Here is a 14249-nt window from a genome sequence, read left to right as displayed (position 1 = left end):
TGTGTGCTTCAGCTAGCCAGGGCCACTGGGGCGGAGGGAGGCATCCCCCTCTCACTCCTGCCTCTCCTGCCTCTCCCTCAGGCTTCTCATTCTCTGTCTCTATCTCTGTCTCTCTTTGTTTCTCCGTTTCTGCCTGTCTCCATCTCTCTGTCTCTGTATCTCTCTGTCTCTGTATCTCTTTGTGTCTCTCTATCTTTGTCTGTCTCTCTTGCTGTCTTTGTGTGTTCCCCCTGCTACTGCCCTGGACCTGCCAAGCTCAGCCAAGGGTCTTAGGGATTACAGTTGTGAGCCTCGGTAACTTATTTATTTGACTGGATCGAACGTGGTGCTTGGCTTAGTCTAGGGGCTGGTGCCATAGCAGGGACACAACAGGCCACAGTTCCTGCCCAGGAGCTGGTCCAGATTCTGCAGTGAACCAGGATCCCAGGAGTGGCGGCTCCCAGGCTGCACACTTCCACACTGAAAGTGCCGTCCACAGCACGGCTGGGCCCTCTGTCCTCGCGCCCTCTGCCCAGGAGGCATGTTGCTGCCCCCAGCTCACGGAGGATAGTGCAGCGTGTCCTTGGGCATCCAGGATGAGATGTCCTGACCCACGTCAGCCCCCTAGACGCAGCACACAAGGCAGAGGCAGCTCTGTGTGCTCACTGCTGCATCCGAGTCCAGTGCTGGACTGCTGGACCATGGTGGCCGCATGACCCATCACCCTCTCCCGTCACCTTCCCACAGCCCTGGGACCCACATCCTCCCACACCAGGCATGGCAGGCAAGGGCCCGGTGCCCAGACTCCAGCCTCCTTTTATGCCCACCTGAGGCCCACACCGTGGTCCTCACTCCGTAGCCTCCAACAGAATCAGGAAGTAAGACATTAACAACTGGAGGCAGGATCCTGCAGGGACCGGGACCCCCATGCAGGTGCCACTAGGATACCAGCTGGCGGGTGTCAAATCTCAAAGGATTGACTGAACAACTCAGAGGTTGTTCAATCTCAAAGGATTGAACAGAGTTGCACACGGCCCAGCAGCTCCACACCTGGTAGCTGCAGAGAGAAGCGTAAACATGTGTCCACACAGACACTCATGGGTGAACATGCACGGCAGCACCAGGCACCAGAGCCATCAGGTGGAAATGACCCAAACGGCCTGCCAGAGTCGACTGGGGAGAGAAACGTGGTCCGTCCACACAGTAGACATCAGTCGGCCGTGGACAGGAACAGCACTCTGTACAGGTGGACTCTTGGAGGGGCTGCCCGGGGACCAGGGACTGGAGGCCTGGGATGTGCCATGACCACTGGCCCCTCACCAGTGTGGAGGGGGAGAGGGAGGAGTGTGGGGCTGAGACCAACAGCCAGGGAGGGCATGGATGCTGAGTAGTTCAGACGGGCGGGTGTCTGGGGGTCTTCAGGTGGAGGTCAGTGGAGGCAGGTTACTTTTGGTGCTTGTGGGCCACCCACACAGCCTGCCAATGCCAGCTGGACCTGTGCTCATGCACAGAGAAGTGTGGGCCTGTGTTTAGGGCCATGACAAACGCAGGACACCCAACCCTACACGCTGACTCAGCCTGGAGTGGGAGGGTCTGCCAGGAGCCTCAGTTACTGGGCAGGTCCGGGGCCTGACTCCCATCCCCGAGAGTCTTCATTGATTCAAAGCGCCAAGCAACACCTCAGCCACCTCCACCTATTGTCACCCCAGTTTCACAAAAGGCAGGCTGAAAGGTGGGAGGACGGCAGTGCCACCAAATGCCCTGGGCTGGCAGCCCCAGCTCCAGCAGGAAGATGCCCCAGCTGGGCCCCCCACGTGCCTGCCCAGTGCCTACCCCCTGGTGGGAGGGGGAGGGGGTGGGCCAGGGGAGGAGGTAACCCCAGCATCCCACTGGGCCCCCGATGTGTGGAAGGGCAAAGTGGTGGGTGGGCCCACTCCAGGCCTCTGTTTGCCACAAGTTCCAACATGAAGAAAATATTTGCAGCTCTCTGGGGAGCTATTTCCTGGGGGAATGTAAACACACGGAGACTTGGAAGGAAGGCTCCCGCTCCACAGATGGTGCTGGGGTCCACTGGGAGCCCAGGCTCCCTCTCGCAAGGGATCTGGACCACCCTTGGCAGCCAGGTCGGGGGTCTGTACGTGGCCTCCCACGGGGGCTCTCTCTCAGAACCCCAGGGAGTGGCAGTGGGGATGGTGGGCAAGAGAGCAGCTGCCACGGAGCCTCCTGGTGGTCAGGGCAGCGCCCGTCGGCCCCGTTGCCCGCTGCCTTTTCCTTGCTCCACGAAGGGCTTGCTGTGCAGCTTGAGGTCAGAGGCGCAGCCCCCGCCTCTAGCCCCCTGAAAACCTGGGGTTGTGTTTTCTTGACTTGAGCCCCTCTGTGCCTCCCTCCCATCTCCAGGCAGCCCGTGGAGCCAACTTCAGGCCGGGTGCTAAGCTGGCTACCATCTCCTGAGAGGGATCTGCTCTTGTTTTTCTTTTTTTCTCTTTTTTTTGATGGAGTTTTGCTCTTGTCACCCAGGCTGGAGTGCAGTGGCGCGATCTCGGCTCACTGTAACCTCTGCCTCCCGGATTCAAGCGATTCTCCTGCCTCAGCCTCCTGAGTAGCTGGGATTACAGGTGTGAGCCACCACACCCAGCTAATTTTTGTATTTTTAGTAGAGACAAGGTTTCACCATGTTGGCCAGGCTGGTCTTGAATTCCTGACCTCAAGTGATCCACAGGCCTCGGCCTCTCAAAGTGCTGGGATTACAGGTGTGAGCCACGCCCCGGCCCCCTTGTTGTCTGCATTTTACAGATGGGGAGGCTGGGTTGGAGGTGAAGTGTGGCTGTGTCCTGCCGCTCCCCCCGCCCCCCACCCCCGTCCCAGGGCTGGTGAATCCCTGCCTCATCTGCAAGTGGCTCCTCCCCACACAGAAAGGCGAAAGGCGACCTCCGCCTGCATGTTCCAGCAAAGGCCGACTGGCTCAGCTCCAATACGCCGAGCTCGGCAGAGCCTGGACAGGGCTCCCCAGGCCCCACAGCAGGCTGGCGCAGGCCGCTGGCTGGCCTCCCTATCTCCACCAGGAATGCGCTGAGCCCCTGCACCCCTGCCCACCCAGGTGGAGGAATGTGGCAGGGGCCGCTGGGAACTTGGAGCCTGGAGGAGGGCTTTGCCTCCTGGAATTCCCCAGACCTGGCACCAGGCGGCTGCTCCCTCAGGACCCGCCTGCCTCGGCCTGCCCCCAGGCGGCCGCACTCTCAGATTCTCCTCTTCCCAGGCTGTGGGGACCTGCAGAGGGACTGGGCCATCTCAGTTCTGCTCGCTCTGTGAAAGTCCCCTGCTCAGAGAGGCCTTCCCTGGCCACCCTGCCCCTGGAGCCCCTTCACCCAGGCCATGGCCCTTCAGAGCCCCTAAACAGGCGCTGGTTGGACAGTCTGGCTGGACACTGCCCTGAGGTGGGGCTGCTTGGCCCCCACTCCCTAGACGCCAGAAGCACTTCCCTCCAGTCGTGACAACCAAAAATATCTTCTGAGTAGCCCCGTGTCCTGGGGCAGTGAATCTCCCTGGTGAGACCCACTGCCCTCGACCCTCCTGAGATGCCAGTTGTCCCCTGCCCTAGGCTGCAAGCTCCCTGGGCACAGGCCTGTCTGTTCCGTTCACCAAGGAGCCCCTGTACCCACCACGGGGCTTGGACATGGTGGGTGCTCTGTGCTCTGCGGTTCCGGCTCCTGACTTGCAATTGTTCGGTAGAAACCGTACTTCACGTGCCCACACAACGGATCTGTTTTTCTCTTTCTTATGGCACTGGACGAATTACGTGCGGTATCTGATGCGTTATTAAACAGGAGGTTTCGTGTGGGATGATTTCGCCCAGCTGTAGGCTGATGGAAGCGTGCTGGTGTGTATAAGGCAGGGGGGCCCAGCTGTGCTGTGCCGTGGGTTAAGGGTATCAGTGCATTTCAGCTGTCGGTAGTTCCAACTTACCACCGGTTTATCAGGACGTGACCTCACGGGGCGTCGAGGAGCACCTGTGTTTGTGGAGTGAATCAATCAATCAATACTGGTTCTCAGGTAGCCTTGTCATGCAGACCTAGAGCTCAGAGAAGGTTCCTAGCTCCTGGTGCAGGCTCCTGAAGCTGGGGACAGTGGCCAGCCAGGGGCTGCCCTGTGTCCTGGCCGGAAGGATGGTTGGGGAGCCGGAGGGCCTGGCCCATTCCTTGCCCAGTCTTGGCTCAGCGCCTCCCTGGCTGGGAGCCTGGGAGAGTCTGAGGGCTTCACGTGTTGAGTGGGGACGATGGTGCCTCCCTGCGGGGTGGGCGTGAGGCCCCGAGGGGAGTGGGCAAAGCAGCCCCCTGAGGTAGGGGCCCCAGGAAGCGCTGAGAGCTGGTGGCGCTGTAGGAGGGAGGTGGGGGCCGCGGCTCTGCCTGCCTCCCAGGCCGGGTGCCAGGTTCTTGGCAGGAACCCTCCTGAACCCTGCCAGCTTCTGGGCACCTCCCACCCGCATGGCCAGTGGAGAGGTCTGCGTTTGAGAGGTCTGCATGGCACACAGTGGCGGCCCTGGGGTGCAACCCCATCCCCTCTTTGGGGTCCCTTTGCAGGGCTGCTTAGGCTCCATCCCCTGTGGCCCTGTGGAGCCACCTGCAGAAGTCCCAGCAGATGAGGCCTCCTGGCTGCCCCTCAGGGCTTGCTGGGACCCACAAGACCTTCCAGGGCCTTGGAGCTCCAGCCGGGCCACAGAACTGGGAGCCTTGAGGAGCTGGGAGAGCCAGGCTAAGCAAGACAAGCCTGGGCGACTCACCTGGGGCAGGAATTTGGATTCCATCACTTTCAGCGGAGGCTTTCAAGGCATAATAACAAAGCCCTGCCTCTGGGCCTGTTTCTGCAGCGCAGGCACATCTTGCGGGCCTGATGCTCTCAGAAGCAGCTGGGCTGGGCTCAGGGAGGTGGGGGCGGAGCAGGATAGGAGTCCCAGCCGCCTTCCTCTGGGGCCTGTCCCAGGCTCCCGGCTGGGCGCCACACTGCTGCCTCTGAACGTGCCGTGCCCGAAATCCTGCCATTCCCACTGGGCACGCCCTCGAATCCTCACTCCACGACTCCGGGGAAGCGACTCTGTCCCCCTTGGCCTCAGTCCCTGCTCTGTCAATAGGCTGAAAACTGCCCTCCCCACAGGGCTGCCATGGGGTCTCTGTGGGGCCCCGACAGGTGCCAGGCACCTCTCAGGCCACAGTTCACAGGTAGAAGGATGGAGCCTGCTGACGATGGCTCTCCAGGCCCTGCTGTCCTGCCCTGGCGCTGGGGACCTTGTTCCATGGAGCCCTGCGTCTGGCCGGCCACCCCCTTCCCCTGCCTGCTTGCTGGCTTAGACAATCTGCACATTTCCCAGAGGGCAAGAGGAGCTAGGCCCCCTGAGAGCCAGTCCCAGGCTCCTTCCTGGACACACAGGTAGACAGAGGCGGCCCATTTTCTTTTTTTTTTTTTTTTTTTTTTTGAGACGGAGTCTTGCTCTGTCACCCAGGCTGGAGTGCAGTGGTGCAATCTCCGCTCACTGCAAGCTCCGCCTCCTTCCTGGGTTCCCGCCATTCTTCTGCCTCAGCCTCCCGAGTAGCTGGGACTACAGGCACCCGCCACCATGCCCCGCTAATTTTTTGCATTTTTAGTAGAGACGGGGTTTCACCGTGTTAGCCAGGATGGTCTCGATCTCCTGACCTCGTGATCCGCCCGCCTTGGCCTCCCAAAGTGCTGGGATTACAGGCATGAGCCACCGCACCCGGCCAAAGGTGGTCCATTTTCACTGGGAAAGCAGCAGCAAAAGTAAAAGTAGTAAAAGTTAGTCTTTCTCTGTGTCTGCATGTGCGCCCCGTGTGGACTGGACACTGCCTTTCATAGTGCACCCCTCATGGGCTCCCTGGCAGTCCCTTTCCTTATAAATCCTCACCTCCACCCAGGGTTAAGGAGGAAAGGTTCTGCCTCCAGATGGGAAAACTGAGGCTCAGAGAGGAGAAGGGCTGGGTGTGTGTGGCGGTGACGCCAGAAACAGGCCTGTCTGGTTTCCAGGTCTCTGCCTTAATTACGGTGCTGCTCTGGCTCTGGAATGCTGGGGCCTGGGGTCAGAAGTTGGCCTGGAGGCCGGGCGCGGTGGCTCACGCCTGTAATCCCAGCACTTTGGGAGTCCGAGGCAGGTAAATCAGTAGGTCAAAAGATCGAGACCATTCTGGCTAACACGGTGAAACCCTATCTCTACTAAAAATACAAAAAAATTAGCCGGGCGTGGTGGTGGGCGCCTGTAGTCTCAGCTACTTGGGATGCCAAGGCAGGAGAATGGTGTGAACCAGGGAGGCGGAGCTTGCAGTGAGCCGAGATTGTGCCACTGCACTCCAGCCTGGGGGACAGAACGAGACTTCATCTCAAAAAAATAAAATAAAATAAAATAAAGAAGTTGGCCGGGAGCCGGGACTGGGGCTCCGTCTACACTGGGGTCAGAGGTCAGCTTGGGCCCAGGTCAGGAAATAGGCCCACAGGTCCTGGGTGGGGACAGACCCCAGTCTCTGCCCTAGGCAGGCCTGGAGGCGGAGTGGGCCTTGCTTCCGGTCTCCCCTTCAGCTTCCTCTCTTTGAACCAGTTTGGTTGAGTTGGTCTGGTGCCCGGCCAGCATGGGAGCCCTCGGTGTGTCCACTGGGATGGAAGTGCCTCTTTTCCTGTCATTTGGCTCAGACTTCAGCCAGCCCCCAGGAGGTGTGGGGAAACGACGGGACATTGGTGGATGTTTCCGACTTCTCCAGGTCTCCCTGCTGGGTTGGCCTGTACTCCAGGGAGACTCATGCTGGGACCCAGTACCCAGTGCCCAGGCCCGGCCAGCCCAGTGCTCTGCCTGTCTTCACCATGTCCTGGAAAGGGGCATGAGGAGCCTCCGGGGAGGGGGTGGGGAAGGTACCCTGGACCCCCAGGCTCTGACCCAGTGCCAGCCATGACCACAGGCGTGGGACCCTCAGGCTCTGACCCAGTGCCAGCCATCCACAGGCGTGGGACCCTCAGGCTCTGACCCAGTGCCAGCCATGACCACAGGCGTGGGACCCTCAGGATCTGGGCACTTTCTCATGGGTAGGTTCTCCCTCAATGAAAAAACTATAAAGTCTCATAAAGAAAAATAAATTCAAAAAACAAAATAGTAAAGTGAGTTAAAGTAAAACTGAATGACACAAAATGGAAAGGTGCGCTGGCCCAACACTCCCAGGGTCCCTTGACAAATGCCGCAACAGTCTCCAGGGCCCCCGGGCAGCTGGGCCTCCCCATCATGTTGTGACCTCACTTGAGCCTCTGCAAGCCTGGGGCGGGGCTGTTACTGCCTCTGTGTCTCCAAGACCAGAGGATGCCCAGAGTCATGGCTCAGGAGGCAGTGCCCCAGGAATCCCCCGACAGCTCAAGGCCAGGTCCATGTTCTCTCCACAATCCATGAACCCCACTCTGAGGCTGGCTGTCGGAGCCTTCACCCAAGAGTGGGTTCTGCCCGGGGCAGGTGTGGAGGCTGGTGGCTGTCGCTCAGTCTCGGGCTCACTCTGGGAGAAGGCCCATCCCGTGGCCCTGACCGGCCACTCACCCGGACACCCACCTCCCTGGCCTGGAAGGAGGATTTCCTTGTTCTAGGCTTGTTCCCTTCTACACACAATGCATTTAGGGCTGGCCTGGGCCCTGCTTGGCCAAGAAACAGCTGCTCTGGGAAGGAGGAGGGAGGCTCCTCTCCCAGCCTGCACCACCACATGTCTGAGAACGTGTTTACCTGCCTGTGAGGTGAGGCTGCCAGAGGGGCTGAAGAGCACAGCCAGGACTGTTGTGCACACATAGGGGCCTGTGTGAGAATGGGGTGGCTACAGTGTGGCCTCCTGAGTCAACAGCCCCAAATTCAGACCTAGCCTTGTGATCTTGGGTATAATAACAATGATGACAATGATGGTGGTGATGGTGATGGTGATGATGGTGATGGTGATGATGGTGGTGGTGATGGTGGTGATGTGATGGTGATGGTGATGGTGATGGTGGTGATGTGATGATGATGGTGATGGTGATGGTGGTGATGTGGTGGTGGTGATGATATGATGATGGTGATGATGGTGGTGGTGGTAATGATAGTAATGGCGATGGTGATGATATGATGCTGATGGTGATGATGGTGGTGATGATGTGATGGTGATGGTGGTAGTTGTGGTGATGGTGATGGTGGTAGTGCGGGTGATGGTGGTGATGGTGATGGTGGTGATGATGCTGGTGATGATGATGGTGGTGGTGATGGCAGTGATGTCGATGGTGATGATGTGATGATCGTGGTGGTGGTGATGGTGACGATGATGGTGGTAGTGATGATGGTGGTGGTGATGGTGAGTGTTAGTATGCTGGGTGCCTCCTGGGTGCCACACCTTTTTCTGAGCACTGGACAGGCGTTGATTTGTTTAAAGCAGCCAATTCCAGCATAGGTAGGTGACTCCATGACAGTCACTTCACTTTACAGCTGGAGGAAGAAGCAGCTAATGAATTTGTGCCAGGTCACACTGCTAAAGAGGCATAAACCTGGGGTGATATTGGCAGTCAAAGTTATATATAGCAACTGCGGGTCAGAATGGGGGCAGGAGCAGGTGTGAGTGTGCTCTGGGGTGGACACAGGGGCACTCAGAGACCCTGACTGGGATCACCCTACAAAGGCAGCAACTGCTCTGAGCTGCTGGGGGCTGCTCTAGGATTCTGCAAACAAGGCTCAGGCTGACAGTGTCTTCGAGTGCTGGGTCCTCCTGCCTCCTCTATCCCTCCTGGACACCTGCCCTCTGGCCCTTTCCCACGAGACCCACTGGAGGCCCAGTAAACAACTTACTGTACAGAGAGCGGGTGGAGGGACTGAGGGAAGGGGCTCAGCTCCCTTCAGCCAGCCCCGTCCCTGCTCCAGCATTGCTCTCAGACACCGCCTAGTGGCTTCTGGGGACAGCACTGGTGGCCCCAAGCCTCCTGACAGCTAAGCGGTGGCACCGCCTCTGCAGGTCCCTGGAGGCTCTCCTGATGGAACGACCAGATGGCTTCCCTCAGGAGGACACTCCCCTCTCTGTTTTGGGGGTGTGCAATTTTGTACAGGTTTTCTTAAAGAAGTGCTCATCCAGATTTCATGGGCTCAGGAGATGTAGGTTGCAGAGGTTGCCCTTGAAGAACTCAGCCTTGGAGACCCGGTGCCCAGAGGAGAGCAAACTTTAATGCTTTGTGTGAGTGAGTGTGCCCTAGAGTCTTGCCAAATAGCACCTGTAGTCTCTGTAAAACAACTGATGCAAAATAAAATCCACTTTTTAAAGGATACAATTTGATGTTTTGACTTTTATATGCAACTGTGAAACCATTGCCACCATCAAGACAGCATATACCTTCCATCACTCCCCCCATTTCCTGTGTGTGTCTGTCTGTGATCCCACCTGCCCACCACCCCTACCCCAGGCAACCACACACATGATTCCTGTCAGTTTGAACTGGTTTGCAATTTCTAGAGTTTATACAAATAAAATCACACAGTGTGCTGTCTTTTGAGGGGGACATGCCATTATTTATCCATCTGCCTGTTGGTTTATGTGTGGATTGTTTCCATTTTTGGCTACTACACATAAAGCCTCGATCAACATTTCAGTACCGGTCTCTGTATGGACATGTTTCCTTTTTTTTTTTTTTTTTTTTTTTTTTGAGACAGAGTCTCGGTCTGTCACCCAGGCTAGGGTGAAGTAGCGAGATCTCGGCTCACAGCAAGCTCCGTCTCCCGGGTTCAAGCAATTCTCCTGCCTCAACCTTTCAGTAGCTGGGATTACAGGAGTGTGCCATCAGGCCCAGCTAATTTTTGTACTTTTAGTACAGACAGGGTTTCACCATGTTGGCCAGGTTGGTCTCAAACTCCTGACCTCAGGTGACCCACCCGCCTTGGCCTCCCAAAGTGCTGGGATTACAGGAGTGAGCCACTGCGCCTGGACACTAATTTTTTGTATTTTTAGTAGAGACGGAGTTTCACCATGTTGGCCAGGCTGGTCTCGAACTCCTGACCTCAAGTGATCCACCCACCTCCACCTCCCAAAGTGCTGGGATTACAGGTGTGAGTCACTGTGCCCGGCCTGGATACAGGTCTTTTATCAGATACAGGTTTTGAAAATATTTTCTGCCAGTCTGTGGGTTTTTTCTTTCTTTCTTTCTTTTTTTTTTTTTTTTTTGAGACAGGGTCTCCTGTTGCCCAGGTTGGAGTGCTGTGGCATGATCATGGCTCATTACAGCCTCTACCTCCCGGCTCAACTGATCCTCCCACCTCAGCCTCCTGAACATCTGATACTACAGACACACACGACTACATCCAGCTAATTTTTAAAATTTTTTGTAGAGAGGTTTCACCATGTTGCCCAGGCTGGTCTCAGACTCCTGAGCTCAAGTAATCGCCTGCCTTGGCCTCCCACAGTGCTAGGATTACAGGCATGAGCCATCACTCCTGGCCTCTAATGTTCTTTTTTCGATGTGTCTTTGTCTGGTTTTGGTATCAGGATAATACTGGCTTCATAAAATGATTGGAAGCATTCCCCCCTCCTCTATTTTTCCGAATAGTTTGAGTAGGATTGGTATTAGTTCTTTAAAAAATGTTCAGTAGGCCGGGCGCGGTGGCTCATGCCTGTAATCCCAGCACTTTGGGAGGCCGAGGTGGGTGGATCATGAGGCCAGGAGATCAAGACCATCCTGGCTAACACAGTGAAACCCCATCGCTACTAAAGATACAAAAAATTAGCCAGGCACGGTGGCGGGCGCCTATAGTCCCAGCAACTCGGGAGGCTGAGACAGGAGAATGGTGTGAACCCAGGAGGTGGAGCTTGCACTGAGCCGAGATCGCGCCACTGCACTCCAGCCTGGGCTACAGAGCGAGACTCTGTCTCAAAAAAAAAAAAAGTGGCCGGGCGCGGTGGCTCAAGCCTGTAATCCCAGCACTTTGGGAGGCCAAGACGGGCGGATCACGAGGTCAGGAGATCGAGACTATCCTGGCTAACACGGTGAAACCCCGTCTCTACTAAAAAATACAAAAAACTAGCCGGGCGAGGTGGTGGCGCCTGTAGTCCCATCTACACAGGAGGCTGAGGCAGGAGAATGGCGTGAACCCGGGAGGCGGAGCTTGCAGTGAGCTGAGATCGCGCCACTGCACTCCAGCCCAGGTGACAGAGCGAGACTCCGTCTCAAAAAAAAAAAAAAAAAAAGTTTAGTAGAATTCAACAGTGAAGCCAGTGGGCTCTGGGCTTTTCTTTGCTGGGAGACTATTAGGGCTTCAGTCTCACTACTTGTTATTAGTCTGTTTAGATTTTGGATTTCTTTACAGTTCAATCTTGGTAGGCTGTATGTGTCTAGGAATCTATTCATTTATTGTAGATCTTCCAATTTATTTGTATACAGTTGCTTATAGTAGTCACTAGCAATCCTTTGAACTTCTCTGGCAGTCTTTTTTGTAGCAATTGTCAAGCGAATTCCAAAATTTGTATAGAAATGCAAATGATGTAGAGTAAGTCTAATGGAAAAAAAAAAGTTGGAGGACTAACATGACTTGATTTCAAGACTTTAAAAGTTTTTTTAAATGTTATGTATGTATGTATTTATTTTTTGAGACGGAGTCTTGCCCTGTCACCCAGGCTGGAGTGCAGTGACACGGTCTCGGCTCACTGCAGCTTCCACCTCCCGGGTTCAAGTGATTCTCATGCCTCAGCCTCCCGAGTAGCTGGAGCCACAGGCGCATGCTACCATGCCCAGCTAATTTTTGTAGGTTTTAGTAGAGATGGTTTCATCATGTTGGCCAGGCAGATCTTGAACTCGTGACCTCATGATCCACTGCCTCGGCCTCCCAAAGTGCCAGGATTACAGGCGTGAGCCACCACGCCCGGCCTTTTATTTTATTTTTTAGAAACAGGGTCTCACTGTGTCACCCAGGCTGGAGTCCAGTGGTGTGATCATTGCAGCCTCAAACTCCTGGCCTCAAGCGATCCTCCCATCTCGGCCTCCCAAAGTGCTGGGATTCCAAGACTTAGTATTAAAGCTACAGTAATCAAGATAGTTGATGTAAAGACAAAAATAGATCAGTGGAACAGCACAGAGAGTTCAGAAACAGATCCATATGTGTCGACAACTGATTTTTTACGAAGATGCAAAGGTGATACAGTGGAAGAAGGATGATCTTTCCAACAAATGGTGCTGGAAAACATGGCTGCTCCTATGGGAAAAAAAAAATCAATTCATGCCTCGTTAATATACAAAAATTAACTAAAAATAGACCCTAGCGTGTGGGAGACCCAGAACTGGGAGCAGCATAGCCAAGCCTTGTGGGGGACGAGCCTTGTGGGGGCCGAGCCAGGAGCCCACAAGCAGGTGCAGGCCTTCAGTTTGGGCTCCTCCCAGGAGGCGGAGGAGATCCTTCACAGACTTGCCGCAGAAAATCACACACCTGAGTCAGCTCTTGGACTCCTCTGTGTGGCCGACCTGACCTCCCTCCAGAAAATCACACACCTGAGTCAGCTCTTGGACTTCTCTGTGTGGCCGACCTGACCTCCCTCCAGGCCCCACTGGACATCCCCATCCCAGAGTCCCCTCCCAAGGATGAGGAGATGGAAACAGACAAGCGGAAAAAGGAAGTCCTTACGCGCAGATGTCTTGCTGGGAGTGAGAAGGTCCTGTCCCTGCTTGCCCCAGTAGGCTGGACTCTCAAAGAGAGATGCATTCTGGTGATCACAGGGATCCAGCACCTGATCTCCAAGAGTAAGGATGGAAATGATTCGGGGGATCACTCCAGGAGAAGGTGCTGGAGAGGGTGAACGCAGTCAAGACCAAGGTGGAAGCCTTCCAGACAACCACGGTCAAGGGCTTTTCAGGACGTGCGGATGCTGTGGCCGCAGCCTCCAAGGAGCCCATGGAATGGGTTCCTGGGCCCCGGGGGCATGAGTGAGATGGGACCTATGGGGGGCTCAGGGCCACAGTGCAGGACCCCAGTGTCTTCTATGCTGAGCATTATTATAGGAAGCGAGACGGGGCCTATGGGGCCCAGGATCACGGTGCAGGACCCGAGTGCCTTCTACGCTGAGCATTATCATAGGAGCGGCAGCCTGGAAAACACTGCAGCCCAGAGGGTGAAGAGAAGCCATCTATCTGTGTGCTGAGTTCAGACCTAGAGGGAAAATTAATGACCTATGCTTTGTGTGGGGAAAAGTGGAAAATAAAACAATAAAGTGGACCATAAATATAAATGTGAAACTATAAAACTTCCAGAAGAGAATAGAAAATGTTTGTAATCTTGGCTTAGGCAAAGATGTCTTAAATACGGCACCTAAAGCATAATTTTCTGAAAGGATAAATTGATAAACTGAACTTTATCAAGGTTTTAAAATGTCTGCTTCCAAAGACACTGTTAGAAAATACAAACCACAGGCCAGGCGCGGTGGCTCACGCTTGTAATCTCAGCACTTTGGGAGGCCAAGGCAGGTGGATCATGAGGTTAGGAGCTCAAGACCAGCCTGGCCAAGATGGTGAAACCCCATTTCTACTAAAAATACAAAAATTAGCCAGGTGTGGTGGCAGTTGCCTGTAGTCCCAGCTACTCAGGAGGCTGAGGCAGAGGTTGCAGTGAGCCAAGATCGTGCCATTGCATTCCAGCCTGGGCGACACAGTGAGACTCCGTCTCAACAACAACAACAACAACAACAAAGAAAGTACAAACCACAGACTGGGCCAGGTGCAGTGGCTCACACCTGTAAATTCCAGCACTTTGGGAGGCCGAGGCAGGAGGATCACTTGAGCCTATGAGTTCCAGACCAGCCTGGGCAACATATGCAAATCAATCAATGTGATACATCATATCAACAGAATGAAGGACAAAAACCATGTGATCATTTCAACTAACGCTGAAAAAGCATTTGATAAAATTCAGCATACTACCATGATAAAAACTCTTTAAAAACTGGGTATGGGGCCGGGCGCGGTGGCTCAAGCCTGTAATCCCAGCACTTTGGGAGGCCGAGACGGGCGGATCACGAGGTCAGGAGATCGAGACCATCCTGGCTAACACGGTGAAACCCCGTCTCTATTAAAAAATACAAAAAACTAGCCGGGCGAGGTGGCGGCGCCTGTAGTCCCAGCTACTCGGGAGGCTGAGGCAGGAGAATGGCGGGAACCCGGGAGGCGGAGCTTGCAGTGAGCTGAGATCCGGCCACTGCACTCCCGCCAGGGCGGCAGAGCGAGACTCCGTCTCAAAAAAAAAAAAAAAAAACAAAAAA

The 14249-nt window shown here is 55.2% G+C and overlaps 1 pseudogene; it reads left to right on the top strand.

Moving 5' to 3' along the window:
* Nucleotides 1–8309: 8309 nt before the first annotated feature.
* LOC112632454 lies at nt 8310–12925 on the top strand (annotated as a pseudogene).
* The last annotated feature ends 1324 nt before the right edge of the window (nt 12926–14249 follow it).

Source organism: Theropithecus gelada, chromosome 10 (genome assembly GCF_003255815.1).
Source record: "Theropithecus gelada isolate Dixy chromosome 10, Tgel_1.0, whole genome shotgun sequence".
NCBI classification, from domain to species: domain Eukaryota; kingdom Metazoa; phylum Chordata; class Mammalia; order Primates; family Cercopithecidae; genus Theropithecus; species Theropithecus gelada.
This window is presented reverse-complemented; position numbering and strand designations above follow the sequence as displayed.